Genomic DNA, 16,678 nt, shown 5'->3' with positions numbered 1-16,678 from the left:
TCTGAGTAAACTTGTGCGCATCGACGCCACGCTCATGCCGCACCAGTGACGTCCTCAGTGAGTGCTGCTTGGTTACCATGGCATTGTCCATCTAGCTGATCTAGCTGATCTTTGGCGGGAGTGTAGTTTTGGCGCCATCGGTGGCCGGACGGCTCCCGCTCGTCATCACGCTTGCGTGACGTTGGCGCACGTCTGCCCTATTTGGCTGGCTGGCTTGGGCATCCCCATTTACAGCTTACTAGATGACCGGTTTGCACTGCCTGCCTCATATCACGTATAGATTTGATATCCGTTATTTAGAGGTACTTATGCACACTATGGCTTCTTTATATACTTTTTTGATTATTTATTTTATTTATTTTAAACATGTTACAAACACTAATACATATACATATAAACTAGGGGAAAAGTAAAAGGAATAAACATATCTTGGCAGATTTATATATACCTGGAACATAATTTTATATCCTCCAGCAATTAATTCAATCTATTTCTATTATAATTCCTTTCAAGTCAATATCATGCATATTACCTCCCTTATATTCTCAAGCTTGACTCAATCAGATTTTTCCTTTACCTTTACCCCTTTTTATCCACCAGACAAAACCAGATATAAAACAAACAAAACCAAACAAAACAAAGAGAGAGAAGGAAAGAGGAAAAAAAAAAAAAGAGAAGGACCCAGAGTCTATCCATGGAGAACCACCTCAGGTAAGCCTACCTTTCTTAACCACTTTCAGACCGGACCATTTTGCTGGTAAATGACCAGAGGTCTTTTTACACTTTGGCACTGCGCTGCTTTAACTGGTAATTGCGCGGTCATGCAATGTTGTACCCAAACAAAATTTGCGTCCTTTTCTTCCCACAAATAGAGCTTTCTTTTGATGGTATTTGATTGCCTCTGCGATTTTTATTTTTTGCGATATAAACGTAAAAAGACCGCAAATTTTGAAAAAAAATGATATTTTCTACTTTTTGTTATTAGAAAAATCCAATAAACTCAATTTTAGTCATACATTTAGGACAAAATGTATTCAGCCACATGTCTTTGGTAAAAAAAAAGTCAATAATTGTATATTTATTGGTTTGCGCAAAAGTTGTCACATCTACAAACTAAGGTACGTTTTCTGGAATTTACGCAGCTTTTAGTTTACGACTGCCTATCTCATTTCTTGAGGTGCTAAAATGACAGGGCAGTACAAAACCCCCCCAAATGACCCCATTTTGGAAAGTAGACCCCCTAAGGAAATTGATAAGAGGCATGTTGAGCCCATTGAATATTTTATTTTTTTGCCTCAAGCGATTGAATAATGACAAAAAAAAAATTTTTTTTTTTTTTTTACACAAAGTTGTCACTAAATGATATATTGCTCACACATGCTATGGGCGTATGTGAAATGACACCCCAAAATAAATTCTGCTGCTTCTCCTGAGTACGGGGATACCACATATGTGGGACTTTTTGGGAGCCTAGCCGCGTACAGGGCCCCGAAAACCAAGCACCGCCTTCAGGCTTTCTAAGGGCGTCAATTTTTGATTTCACGCCTCACTACCTATTACAGTTTTGAAGGCCATAAAATGCCAAGATGGCACAAAACCCCCACAAATGACCCCATTTTAGAAAGTAGACACCCCAAGCTATTTGCTGAGAGGCATGTTGAGTCCATGGAATATTTTATATTTTGCCACAAGTTGCGGGAAAATTACAAACTTTTTTTTTTTTTTTTTTTTTTTCACAAAGTTGTCACTAAATGATATATTGCTCATGCATGCCATGGGCATATGTGAAATGACACCCCAAAATAAATTCTGCTGCTTCTCCTGAGTACGGGGATACCACATATGTGGGACTTTTTGGGAGCCTAGCCGCGTACGGGGCCCCGAAAACCAAGCACCGCCTTCAGGCTTTCTAAGGGCGTAATTTTTTGAGTTCACTTCTCACTACCTATTACAGTTTTGAAGGCCATAAAATGCCAAGATGGCACAAAACCCCCACAAATGACCCCATTTTAGAAAGTAGACACCCCAAGCTATTTGCTGAGAGGCATGTTGAGTCCATGGAATATTTTATATTTTGCCACAAGTTGCGGGAAAATTACAAACTTTTTTTTTTTTTCACAAAGTTGTCACTAAATGATATATTGCTCACGCATGCCATGGGCATATGTGAAATGACACCCCAAAATAAATTCTGCTGCTTCTCCTGAGTACGGGGATACCACATATGTGGGACTTTTTGGGAGCCTAGCCGCGTACGGGGCCCCAAAAACCAAGCACCGCCTTCAGGCTTTCTAAGGGCGTTACAGTTTTGAAGGCCATAAAATGCCAAGATGGCACAAACCCCCCCCCCCCAAATGACCCCATTTTGGAAAGTAGACACCCCTAAATTTAGGGGTACACTAGTGAGACTAGGTAATAAATGGCGGGTGCCCTGAAACTATAAAAAAATAACTAACCAACCAGCGTCACCTGTAACAGTTATATGGTGATCACTGGTGAAAGGGTTAACTAGGGGGCAATCAGGGGGCTTTATGCGGTAGTATATGGGGGTCCCTGGCGCTATAAAAAGCTGCGGCGAACCTAAATACCTACCTGCCTAACTAGCGTCACCTGTGACACTAATACAGCGATCAGAAAAACGATCGCTTATTAGGCTGGGTTCACACTGGAGCGATGCGGGAACGCCACGAATGCGCGGCGGGTTCCCGCATCGCATGCCTCCCGGCGGCAGTTCACACTGCCTTATGCGAACTGCTGGGAGTGTCAGTGAAATGTTAATGACACCCCCAGATCAGTTCGCATATCGCAGTGCGATCTGCAAACTTGGATCGCATGGTGTGAACACCCATGCGATCCGATTCTGCTGCGGACCAAAAAAAGGGTCCCGTGCGAGTTTGCGGCGGGTGCGACACGAATTCAGCCATACTATCTGTATAGCTGAACTCGAATCGCACAGAGATCGGATGTGATTTGCACTGCAGTGCGGTGCGAATCACATCCGTTCTCATAAACCGCTGCAATGTGAACCCAGCCTTAGTGACACTGGCGACGGGGGGTGATCACGGGGTTAAACCTTTATTGGGGGGGTTAGGGGGGTACCTTAGAACTAAAGGGGGCTAACCCTAACTGCCCTAACAGTTATTAGTCACAAATGACACCTGCCGGGTGATCAGGGGGTTAAACCTTTATTAGGTAATAAATGGCGGGTGCCCTGAAACTATAAAAAAATAACTAACCAACCAGCGTCACCTGTAACAGTTATATGGTGATCACTGGTGAAAGGGTTAACTAGGGGGCAATCAGGGGGCTTTATGCGGTAGTATATGGGGGTCCCTAGCGCTATAAAAAGCTGCGGCGAACCTAAATACCTACCTGCCTAACTAGCGTCACCTGTGACACTAATACGGCGATCAGAAAAATGATCGCTTATTAGGCTGGGTTCACACTGGAGCGATGCGGAAACGCCGCGAATCCGCGGCGGGTTCCCGCATCGCATGCCTCCCGGCGGCAGTTCACACTGCCCTATGCGAACTGCTGGGAGTGTCAGTGAAATGTTACTGACACCCCCAGATCAGTTCGCATATCGCAGTGCGATCTGCAAACTCGGATCGCATGGTGTGAACACCCATGCGATCCGATTCTGCTGCGGGCCAAAAAAAGGGTCCCGTGCGAATTTGCGGCGGGTGCGGCGGGTGTGGCGGGTGCGGCGGGTGCGGCGAATGGCTGAACTCGAATCGCACAGAGATCGGATGTGATTTGCACTGCAGTGCGGTGCGAATCACATTCGTTCTCATAAACCGCTGCAATGTGAACCCAGCCTTAGTGACACTGGCGACGGGGGGTGATCACGGGGTTAAACCTTTATTGGGGGGGTTAGGGGGGTACATTAGAACTAAAGGGGGCTAACCCTAACTGCCCTAACAGTTATTACAGTCACAAATGACACCAATGCAAAAAAAAAAAAAAAAAAAAAAAAAAATGACATTGGTGTCACTGTGACTGGGGGGCAGGGGTAATTGGGGGGGTGATCGGGGGGTAAAGGGGGGGTGTGAGTGTGCCTGGCATGTTCTACTGTGTGTGGGATGTGTTGGTGCAACTCACTGATCCGCTCTCCTCCGTGTCGGAACGAAAAATACCGACACGGAGGAGAGAATACATCACTTCCTCTCCTGTGTTTACATTACAGGAGAGGAAGTGATGTCACCGGGGATTTCCATTCGTCGGGAGCGATCGCGAGGGGGTGGCCATGAATGAATGGCCGTCCCCTCGTCCGGGATCGCTCCCGAACGAAAACCGACCGCCGCAGGCACCGGGCGGGGGCCCGATCGGGCCCCCGACCCGCGGGAGGCAAAGGACGTACATATATGTGCTTATGCCTGCCCGTGCCATTCTGATGACGTACATCGGCGTGAGGCGGTCGGCAAGTGGTTAAGGGAGAGGTAGGTAAGGTCTTTAAATCTCTACTTTAGCTGTCCAAATTACCATCAAGGAGGGTACAACCTTCATCCGAGCTCAAGAAAGTATTCCAAGGAGACCAAGTCTCCGAATATCTCTCTTGTTGATGTCGTGAAGAGAGGACCAAGTCTTCTAATTTACTAATTTCTTTCACTTTACACAACCACATCCCTATCGTCGGTGGTGACATTGATCTCCATGCTAATGGAACACAGGCTTTTGCAGCGTCTAACAAATGACGTATCACCGATTCACTGTATATCCTTTCTGGTATCTTAGACAGGTGTAAAAGAAAAAAGGTAGGATCTTCTGGTATCCTATATTCTGTGATCCTCTGAAGGATACAACCAATCTCTGTCCAAAAATTCTTTAATTTAGGGCAATCCTAAAAAATATGCAGCATAGTACCTTTATCGGCCTAACCTCTCCAACAGAGATCAGAAGAATTGGGGAGGAACTTCTTCAATCTGTCTGGTGTTCTGTACCACCTAGTAAAAATTTTTAAATTAGTCTCTTGAGTTTTCACACAAATAGATGATTCATGTGTAAACTTCATGATTTGTCGCAATTGTGTCCTACTGAAGTTTCTCTCCAATTCACGTTCCCATTCCTGTACACAAAGCAGCAGGTCATTTTCTCTTACTGTAGATAATACCTCGTAATTAGCTGATAAAGTATGTGACTTTGCTCCCCTTTCTGAACACAATTTCTCAAAGCTGCTAGGGGGCCTGTCAAACTGTCTCGGATCCGACAGAGTACCAAGAAAGTGAGTAATCTGTAAGGTACCCACTTCTATCAATTCCGTCACAGTCAGCCACCTCCCCTCCTTTATGTAGCTTGAAGCCTGTGTGTAGCCCATGCTCCATAAATATTTAAAGGCTCTATTGTCCATCCCTGAAGGGAATATAGGATTCCCTAATATTGGATATAGTGGAGATATCTCAGGGATTATACCAATAGATGGAAACAGGGTTACACAGGTCTTAATGGTATTTCCTATCAGAGGATGTTTAATTAATTCTTTAGGAAGAGATGTAAAACACCAAGGAGCTTTTCCTAACACAATAGGTGATTGGACACATTCCATCTGTACCCACAGTTTGAGGTCTCTATGTCTATTCCAGTCTATTACCCTACTAAGATGAATAGCTTGGTAGTATCTACACCGCTAGACCACCCTGTCTCTTAGAAAGTGTTAATTGACTATGCCTTATTTTAGGCTGTTTATTGGCCCATATGAAATCAAAGATTTACTTTTGACACTGTTTAAAGTAGATAGCTGAGATCCTTATTGGTAATGTCTGTAAAAGATACAGAAATTTAGGCAAAATGCTCATCTTGATAATATTACAGCGCCCCATCCATGAATGTAAACCCAATTTCCATTTACTAAACATAATCTTCACTTTTTGAAGCAATGGGGGGAAATTTAACCCGCACATTTTGCCAATATTGGGCGCTAACCGCGTTCCCAAGTAGGTAAGAGCTATATCTGTCCATTTAAATCTAACATTTTGTTTTAATTGTTTATCTAATATTTGAGGGCAATTCACCCCCATTGCTTCAGATTTAGTGAAATTGATCCAAAGGTTAGAGAGCAAGCTATATCTTCTAAACTCCTTCATCAGGTTCGGAATCGAAATCAGGGGATTTGTCAAAGAGAACATCATATCATCAGCATAGGTCGAGATCTTTTATTGAGCCTCTCCTATTTTAACTCCTTTAATATCTTTAATTAAACGTATTGTACAGAGAAACGGTTCCAATGACAGGGCAAAGAGGAGTGGTGACAAGGGACATCCCTGTCGGGTCCCATTTGAGATCTGGAAGACTTCGGATAATACTCCGTTAGCCCGTACTCTGGCAACTGGTACAGAGTAAATTGATGTAATCCATTTTAACATCTTACTTCCAAAGCCTCTATATCGTAAGACCGACATCATAAAATTCCAGTTTACCCTATCGAAGGCCTTCTCTGCATCTGTATTTATAAACACGCATTGTATCTGGGATTTCTCCACTACATGCAGGAGGTTGAGGAACTTTCCTTGTATTGTCTCTCACTTCTCGTGTAGGGACAAATCACACCTGGTCCAGATGTATCAGACTTGGAATATACTGTTGTATTCTACTTGCTAAAATTTTTGTGAAAAGTTTAAGGTCCAGATTGAGTAAGGAGATAGGGCGGTAACTTCCGCAGGAAGACGGGTCTTTTCCCTCTTTCGGGATTACTGAAATTTTTGGGCTAATTTTGTATCCCTTGCAAATGTTGCTGACGTGTCAAGAGAGTTAAATAATTTGACCATATATGGAGCTAATGACAAACAAGGTCTTATAATATTGGGCCGCCAGGCCATCCGGGCCTGGGGCTTTACCTAGTTTAATATTCCCTATTACTCCCTGAAGTTCTTCCATTGTTATAGGCGTTTCCAAATTATCTCTGTCTAGGTCTGATGCTTCCTTTTTTCACCTTTGTTTTAATTATACTCATGCTGATCTTCTATGGTCATCACTTAATACGATTGTATATGGTCACTTGCCCATCCCTCATTTCTCTTGGTCTATATATTTTCTTCACTTTGTATTGCTTTACTCTTTTGTAACTTTCTTTGCACATCTTTTAGGTGATTGTTTTAATGGCTCCATCTGTGCACTGTCACGTCACTCTTTTTCACTTTTCTTTATCCAGGCATTTTATTTCTTTGGTACTTGGCAGTGCTACCAGGTTCATCATAAAAAATACCTTCTATTTATCTTTATCGGCATAATACTCCAATTACTCTATTTGTCTGCTGGCCGGGTTCTTATCATTGTTGGTCGGGTGCTCTGGGCGGACTATCTGCGCCTCAGCTCCCAGGGGAGGCATGATGTGGCGACCCATGCACTCCGGGACAACTCATGCTCGGCATTCCTATGCGATGTAAGTTCTGTGGACTTGACCATCTTTTTTCTATATAAAATGTATTTATATATAATATTTTTTATACTATGGGCTTTTTAATCTAGAACACCTGTTATTATTCATTATTTACAGACATTATACATTCGCTCCTGACGAGTCGGCCAACCGACGAAACGTGTCGAGCTATTAAGGATGCAATCCCTCACATTTCCATCATTTGTTACAAAATTTTTATGAATTATATTGTATATTATTACTGTACTATTTCTTTGAAATTTGTATAAATCTTTCTCCTTGTTATGATTATTCTATATCATGTTTACTCGGATGTCATGTCTGTACATGTTTTGAACACTCATTGGTCACATAGAAACTCTCGCTGACATTCATGTATAATTAATAATACAATTTCTACTTCTACATTGTTTTTGAGCCTGCCTCATTTAAAGTCCCATACTCGTTTTGTCTTTTGAATTCAGAATAGGGATGGAGACGCACTGCCTTGTGCGTTTCATTTAAAGTCCCAGTATATGGAGATATACACCCCCCCCCCCTTTTTGTATATTTACCATATACATTTGCGCTGACGTCATCTGCACATGTGCACTGAAGAAATGGCTTGATCGTGCCATTTCTAAAGGGCCTGTGCTGTGACTGGCGGCTCCCGCTAAAGGAAAGCCATATGGGCAGTTAGTGCACTTAGAGAAGGCCATGCGGGCAGTTAGTACACTTAGAGAAGGCTATAAGGGCAGTTGGTGAACTTAGAGAAGGCCATGTGGGCAGTTAGTGCACTTGGAGAAGGCCATGTGGGCAGTTAGTGCACTTGGAGAAGGCCATGTGGGCAGTTAGTGCACTTGGAGAAGGCCATGTGGGCAGTTAGCGCACTTAGGTGTGATTTACACCTATGCAGGTTGCAGTTTGCATATTGCAGGTGCATTTTGCGTTTTTCAATACACTTTTGTGATCCATTGAAATCTATAGAACCAAAAGTCAGAAAAAAAAAATCATTGGCCCTTTTCATAAAATGCACAGATGTGAACTACATCCATAGGAAACCATGTAGTATAGTATGTAGTGTGTTTCTGCAAAAATGCACGGAAAAATACATAGGTTTGAACCAGGCCTGAAGAAGGCCATACAGGCTGTTAGTGTACTTAGGGAAGGCCATATGGACAGTTATCTATTTAACTAAGGTACTTATATAGCACCGTCAATCTATTCAATATTACACAGCGCTTTACATATACATTGACATCAGTCGATTACAATCTAAGGTCCCTAACTCACATTCATACATACACATACTAAGGCCAATTTCGACAGGATCCAATTAACCTCCCAGCATGTCTTTGGAGTGTGGGAGGAAACCTGAGTACATGGAGGAAACCCACATGAGAACAGGGACAACATGCAAACTTCAGGCAGGTAGTGTCATGGCTGAGATTCAAACCAGCGGCCTTTTTACTGGCAGGTGAAATTGCCAACCACTACACCACTATTTGTGTACTAAGACAGGGTCAGATGGGCCCAAAAGAAAATCCTAATCAGGTAGGCTGAATGGGTGACAGCCTTTTTAAGCCATATGGGCTTTGAGTGCACTAAGAGAAACCAGACAGGCCTGGGCCATATGGGCCCAAAAGAGGGGTTAGGGCGAAGGAACATATGATATGGATCATGGTTGGTCAAACCCCCTAGATCAGTGATGGTGAACCTTGGCACCCTAGATGTTTTGGAACTACATTTCCCATGATGCTCAACTACACTGCAGAATGCATGAGCATCATGGGAAATGTAGTTCCAAAACATCTGGGGTGCCAAGGTCCCCCATCACTGCCCTAGATGATTGGCACAGGGAAACAAAGTGGACTAAAGCCTCGTACACATGGTACAATTGTTGGCAAGGAAATTGTCTGATGACAGACCGTTGTCTTAAATTCTTACCATTAATATGCTCCTTTTGACAATTGTTGTTCAATTTTCAGCCAACAAATGTTGGATGACAGGCTAGTAAATTTTCGGCGGACAACGACTCCACATCTGATTTTGGTATGGTCAGTACACAAATCCGTCACACAAAAGTCGAAAAGTACAAACACGCATGCTCGGAATCAATGCTCACCAAGCACAAAATTAGCAGCAGGGGCCCAAAGGGTGGCGCTCAAGAGCTGAAATTCCTCGTAGTACATCACTACGTTCGTGTTTGTGGCACAACAATTGTGTAACGATGATATGCAAGACAAGATCTGGGCACACACCCTGAAGACAAAAATCAGACGCTTGGTTGGCCAACAATCGTACCATGTGTACGAGGCTTGTGATTTCAAAAGAAGATAAAATTAGATGTAGACATGTGGAGACAACTTTTAAGACACCTATTTAGTGAAGTATGATCAAGTCAGAGAATACAGAAAAATAATCCAAGATTAGGGAAAGAAAACCAGTCAAGGAAGAGTCATTTATGGTAACATAGAAATTTAGCTATGAGTTCCCGGAAAACAGAAAAAAAATAAACAAAAGTGGCGGTCACAGTTGGTGTAGTTTTGACTACAGACTTCGACCTCAAAAGAAGAGGACGGTCTTGGTGTGAGAAATCTAGTAAAGGGGGAACTAGTAAAAAAAAAAAAAAATGTGAGGACAATAGAATAACAGATAGGACCAAAATAAAAAGACTAAAAATGCCTCCTCAGATAGGACATGCTGGTGAAATAAGGTTTGGCTTAGGAGGGACAACCGTGCCCATAAAAGTTAATGGTCCCATGTAAAATACAGGAATGAGGATTACCTCACCGGTTTGTTTCAGAAGAAGGTCCTATTGGTTTTAGCAGCAGACATCACAGTTCAAATGCAAGTCTTAGCAAAAGCAGCAGAAGATGTTCTCTTGGTATGGAGAGGGAGGCCTTTTATATAAGGCTCTGTTATAATATGAATGATCTGCATTCCTTTCTGATGTAGAGTTCTAATATGTAAACCAACCGGGAAATTGAAGTTAAACTGGTTAAACCAGCAACTGTGAAAATAATATTTTTCTGCCTCGCACTTCCCCATCAAATACATTTTGAGCGGGAATAAATAAAATAAGACAACCACTTTTTATTTATTTATTTATTTTTTAGTACAGATGATTTAACCACTTCAATACCGCGCCTATTCTGGCACTCCTCTCCTACATGTAAAAATCATATTTTTTTTACTAGAAAATTACTCAGAAACAAACAATATATATATATATATATATATATATATATATATATATATATATATATATATATATATATATATATATATATATATATATTAGCAGACACCCTAGGGAATGAAATGGTGGTCATTGCTTTTCGCACGGTATTTGCGCAACAATTTGTCAAACTTTTTTTTGGGGAAAAAAACTGTTTTGTGATTTAAAAAATAACACAACCGTAAAGTTAGCCCAATTTTTTTTATATAATGTGATATAATAATAATAATAATAACAATCAGCGTTCAGATTATATAATGTGAAAGCTCAGTTGATGTTATGCTGAGTAAAAAGATACCCAATCTGTCACGCTTTAAAATTGGGCACACTTGTGGAATGACGCCAAATGTCAGTACTTACAAAATCTCCATAGGTGACGCTTTAAAATCTTTTACAGGTTACCAGTTTAGAGTTACAAAGGAGGTATAGTGCTAGAATTGTTGCTTGCGCTCTAACACACGTGGCGATACCTCACATGTGTGGTTTGAACGGCGGTTACATATGTGGATGGGACTAATGTTTGCGTTCGCTTCTGAGCGCAAGCTACCGGGGACAGGGCAGTGCTATTTTTTATTTTTTTTTTACTTTCTTTTACAACATTTTTTTTTACCACTTTTATTGCTATTACAAGGAATGTAAACATCCCTTGTACTAGGAATTATTTGTGACAGGTCCTCTTTATGAAGAGATGTGGGGTCAATAAGACCCCACATCTCTCCCCCAGGCTAGAAAGCATGAGATCGGGAAAAAAAATCCACTATCTCATGCTTACCAGCTGCAACCGTGGCTTTGTTTACAACCGCGGCCCAGGCGTGACGTCATAACGCCACGCCTGGGCCTCTGACGTCATCCGGTGGCGGGCGATTCTGGGGGTCCCCTTATTAAAGGGGGCTTCCAGATTCTGATAAGCCCCCTGTCCGCAGACCCCCACAACTATCGGCCAGGGTTGTGGGGATGAGGCCCTTGTCCCCATAAACACAGGGACATGGTACTTTGAGGGGTCACAGACCCCCAAAGCATCCTCCCAATGCAGCCTGGTACGGTTAAGGAGGGGGGGGGGGCGCTCTCTCGCCCCCCCTCTTTTCCTGCAGCCTGCCAGGTTGCGTGCTCAGATAAAGGGTCTAGTATTTATATTTGGGGGGAATCCCACGTCATTTTCTTTTATTTGATGTGGGGTTCCCCTTAATATCCATACCAGACCTGAAGGGCCTGGTAGTTGAATTTGACGAAACCCCACATTTTTTTTTTTTTTTTTTTTTATCAATGACTTTCAATGACTGTTCTCTGTATTATGGGGAGCCGTCATCAGCACATGGCCATGGGACACGCTTGTCCTTATTTTCGGCAGCTGGACGTGTTGAGCCGCATCATGCCGAAGACTTGTTAGAGTGGATGACCAAGCCCTACTCATCTTCCTCATCCTCTCTCACCCAGGCTCAGGGTACTAGCAAAGCAGCTGCCAACGTGCCCTCTTCCCTCATCTCAATGTCATGATCAGTGACTCCTTCCCTAGACCCACCATGTCCTCCTGAGGAGTCCCCAAAACTGTTTGAGCACAGTGTTGGGTACATGCTCCAGGAGGACGCCCAGTGTTTTGTAGGCTCTGATGATGATACTCAGCTAGAGGAAGGCAGTAGCGTGAATGCAGAGAGAGGGGATGCTCAAGAAGGACAGCAATCTGGCAGTCATGTTCCACCAGCTGCAGCATACTGCCAGGTTGATCCAGTGATGAAGAGGGAGGGGGATGATGAGGTCACTGACTCCACATGGGTGTCTGATAGGAGAGAGGAGGAGGAGGAGGAGGCACATGTCCAACGAGGCAGGATGCCCTCCGGGGCCAGCTTAGGGGCAGCACACCGACTGAATCACACCACAGAGCTCCGCCTGTGCAGGGCGCGGCCTCTGCACATTATTTCAAAAGTTCTTTGGTGTGGGCCTTTTTTGAGACGAGTGCATCAGATCGTACCACTGCTATTTGCAACATATGTCTCAAGCGTATCTCACGTGGCCAAAACATCAGCCGCTTGGGCACCACATGCTTGACCAGACATATGTTGACCTGCCATACACCTCGTTGGCAAGCGTACCTCAAAGACCCACACCAAAGAACAAAGCGGACCTCTCCTTGCTCCTCATCAGCTGGGATCTCCAACCCCACTAGACCTTCAGTCCTCTCTGAAACCTGCACTGAGAGGAATGAAGATGTAGAATTAGATCTGTCACAGCCAAGTACTTGCGGGCACTCTGCTAGCAGTACACCCACGTCTGATTATAGCAGACAAATTTTCCTGCCCCAGCTGCTGGACCGTCGAAAGAAGTTCACTCCCAGCCATCCACATGCCCAGCAGGTTGAATGCTAGCTTGGCTAAATTGCTAGTACTTCAACTGCTGCCTTTTCAGTTGGTAGACTCAGCCCCCTTCCGTGAGTTTGTGCAATGCGTGGTTCCTCAGTGGCAGGTCCCCAAACGCCACTTTTTCTCACAGAAGGCGATTCTGGCTCTCTACCGGCATGTGGAAGGCAATGTCCATGCCTCGCTGGACAGGGCGGTCAGCGGTAAGGTGCATATTACCACTGACTTATGGTCCAGCAGGCATGGACAGGGACGTTACCTATCCTTCACGGCCCATTGAGTCACTCTTCTGGCAGCTGGGAAGGATGCAGGACAAGGTGCAGTAGTGTTGGAGGATGTTCCGCCACCCTGCCTCCAAAATGCTACTACTGGTTGTGACACACCTCTCTCCTCCACCCCTCCTCTTCTTCTTCCTCCATGGCCTCTTCCGGTGCTTTTTCCTTGGAAACCAGCGGTGCTCTGTAGGCGTTACAAGGGGCTACGCAAGTACGCAGGCAAAAAGATGCCATGCCGTGCTTGCGCTGGTTTGTTTGGGGGACAGGAGCCACACTGGGGCAGATATTTTGTCAGCTCTGCAGGGGCAGGCTGAGAGGTGGTTGACGCCATGCCAGCTTAAGCCAGGAATGGTGGTTTGCGACAATGGCACCAACCTCCTCTCTGCCCTCCGACAGGGACAACTGACCGATGTGCCCTGTGTGGCTCACATCCTTAACCTGGTGGTGCAGCGGTTCTTGGGCAGGTACCCGGCTTACAGGATGTCCTGAGGCAGGCCAAGAAAGTCTGTGTGCATTTCCACCAATCCTTTAATGCCAGTGCTCGGCTGGCTGAGCTCCAAAAGGAGTTGAACCTACCCAAGAACCGCCTTATATGTGACATGCCCACCAGGTGGAACTCAACGTTGGCCATGCTGAAGCAGCTGCAGAGGGCCATCAATGAGTACCTGTGCAACTACGGCACCAGGACAGGACTGCTGTCCCACCCATCACACAGGAAGAGGATGAGGAGGTGGAGGAGGAGGATTGTGTCAGCATGGAGGTGGAGCCTGGCACTCAGCATCAACAGCAGCAGTCTTTTAGGAATGATTTACAGTCCCAAGAAACCTGTGGACTTGTACGTGGTTTGGAGGAGTCGGCTGCGGATCATGTTGTCCTTAGTGACCCAGAGGACTCCGGACCGAATGCCTCAGCTAACCTACACTGCATGGCCTCTCTGATCCTGCAAAGCCTGCGGAAGGATCCTCGTATTCTTTGGATCAAGGAGAGGGACCATTACTGGCTCTCCTTGATCCACGGTACAAGGGTAAGGTTGTGGACCTTATCTTGCCATCGCAGAGGGAGCAGAGAATGAGACATCTCCGGGAGGCCTTGCAGAAAGGTCTGTGCAACACGTTCCCAGAGACTGGGAGGTTACAAACTCATGGTCCTGGACAACATGTTGCTGAGGCTTCGGTCAGTCACAGAAGGAGTGGTGGAGAATGTTGACCAATGCGTTCAGACAATTTTTTAGTCCGCAGCCCCAAGGTATGATCAGTTCCAGCAACCATTGCCAGCGTCTGATTTACATGGTGCAGGAATACCTAGGGGCAAGGTCAGACCTTTGCCACTGAAATTCCTCTGGCTTACTGGGTCTTGAGGATGGATCACTGACCAGAGCTTGCACAGTATGCAATTGAGCTACTGGCCTGTCCTGCATCCAGTGTTCTTTCGGAACGCACCTTCAGTGCTGCTGGAGGCTTTGTAACCGATCATAGGGTGCGCCTGTCCACCGACTCGGTTGACCGACTGACCTTCATAAAAATGAATCAGTCTTGGATCACCACCAGCTACCAAGCACCTGAAGCTGATATAACCGAATATTTTTTTTGAAATGTCACATCCCTTCAAGACTGCTTATGCTGATGCTGAGTGACTATCCTGTTATGTTGACTGACTATCCTCTTCCTCCTCAATGATCCTGCTGATAGCTTGGAAGAACATTTTTGGTTCTGGGTGATGCCACCAGTGGCTAAGGCCCATTTTCAGCCCCTGTTTAACAGGGGCGTGTAAATACAATTTTTGATGTAATACTTTGCAGCAGGGCTCATTCCTGCACTCCAACTAGAGTATCTGGGAGAGGTTGCAGTGTCGTGGCAACAGCACCAGTGCCTAAGTCCCAGTTTTTCAGCTCTTGTTTAACATGGGCATGTAATTACAATTTTTGATGCAATTCTTTGCAGCAGGGCTCATTCCTGCACTCCAACTAGAGTATCTGGAAGAGGTTGCAGTGGCATGGCACCAGCACCAGTGCCTAAGGCCAGATTTTTCAGCCCAGGGGCATGTAATTACAATTTTTGATGCAATGCTTTGCAGCAGGGCTCATTCCTGCACTCCAACTAGAGAATCTGGGAGAGGTTGCAGTGTTGTGGCACGAAAACCAGTGCCTAAGGCCCAATTTTTCAGCCCCTATTTAACAGAGGCATGAAATTACAATTCTTGATATAATATTTCACAGCAGGGCCCGTTCCTGCGCCCACCAAGAGCAACTGTGAGGACTTATAGTGTTGTGGCACCAGCACCACCACCACCACAACCACCAAAGGCCCAATTTTTCTACCACTGTTCAACAATGGCACATAATTACAATTCTTGATATAATCGTTCACAGCAGGGCTCTCCAGCACCCACCAAGAGTCACTTTGAAGGCTTACAGTGTTGTGGCAACACCAACACCTTAGGCCCACATTTCTGCAGAGCATATAGGGCAGGCCCCTACTTTCAAACATCCAACTTACAAACGTCTTCTACTTGCAAACGGAAGGAGACAACAGGAAGTGAGATGAAAAAAGACGGACGGCCCAAAAAATTATACTGGGGTGATAACCCTTCCCTATGTTTTCCAAAAAGCTTAAAAATAGATTTTTTGACAGGGGCTACACTTTACAAAATGTACCAGTTCAAAATTACAAACAGATTCTACTTAACACAACAAACCTACACAGTCCCTGTCTTGTTTGCACCGCCTGTATACTGCTGTTCTGAGTATATAGGGCCTGGGGGCCCCACACCTTTCCTTTTTTTAATTTGGGTACGGGGTTCCCCTTTATATCCGTACAAGACCCAAAGGGGCTGGTAATGGGCAGGGGGGCTACCCATGCCATTTTTTTTATCAATGATTTTCATCTGTATTGCCGGAACCAGACATTATATTAAAACCGCAAGCAGTTTTAAATGACTTTTTTTTACGTTAAATGTCATTTTGTGCAGGGACTGTTCTAAACACGGGAAACATGTGCCACTTCACAGGCATACTATAGACACCCCCCAGGCATGATATTTAAAGGAATATTTCACTTTTTTTTTTCACTTTAATCATCATTAAAATGAGTGCTCCTGAAAAAACATCCGTTAAAAAAAAAAAAAAAAAAAATTGCCATTGACCCATGTCCCCTGGGGCAGGAGCCGGGTCCCCAAACCCTTTTTAGGACAATATCTTGCATATTAGCTTTAAAATTAGCACTTTTTATTTTTTGAACGTTCAAGTCCCCATAGACTTCAATGTGGTTCTAAAGTTTGTACGAATTTTTGGTCCGTTCGAAAGTTCTGGTGTGAACCGAACCGGGGGGGTGTTCGGCTCATCCCTAATAGCTATCCAGTGGAGGACTCTTCCGAAGAAGGCCACGTACGGGTTGGCTTCTTAGCAAGAGCCTGGAGGGGCTGAAGTGAATCCAGTCTCGCCATGCTGGCTGAAAGATCCAGG

The 16,678-nt window shown here is 44.5% G+C and overlaps 1 long non-coding RNA gene across 1 annotated transcript in view; it reads right to left on the bottom strand.

Annotated features, from left to right (window-relative positions):
* Positions 1-10,272, bottom strand: part of LOC143957721 (uncharacterized) — a 31,839-nt gene extending 21,567 nt beyond the window's left edge. Inside the window, exon 1 of the long non-coding RNA XR_013270072.1 lies at positions 10,140-10,272. This is a non-coding gene — a long non-coding RNA (uncharacterized LOC143957721). The remainder of the gene's footprint in view (positions 1-10,139) is intronic.
* Positions 10,273-16,678: the final 6,406 nt, after the last annotated feature.

This window comes from Lithobates pipiens, unplaced genomic scaffold (assembly GCF_037356315.1).
Source record: "Lithobates pipiens isolate NorthernLeopardFrog02 unplaced genomic scaffold, aLitPip1_a1.2 Scaffold_55, whole genome shotgun sequence".
NCBI lineage: Eukaryota > Metazoa > Chordata > Amphibia > Anura > Ranidae > Lithobates > Lithobates pipiens.
Note: the sequence above shows the minus strand (reverse complement) of the source record. Positions and strands in the feature narration are given on the sequence as shown.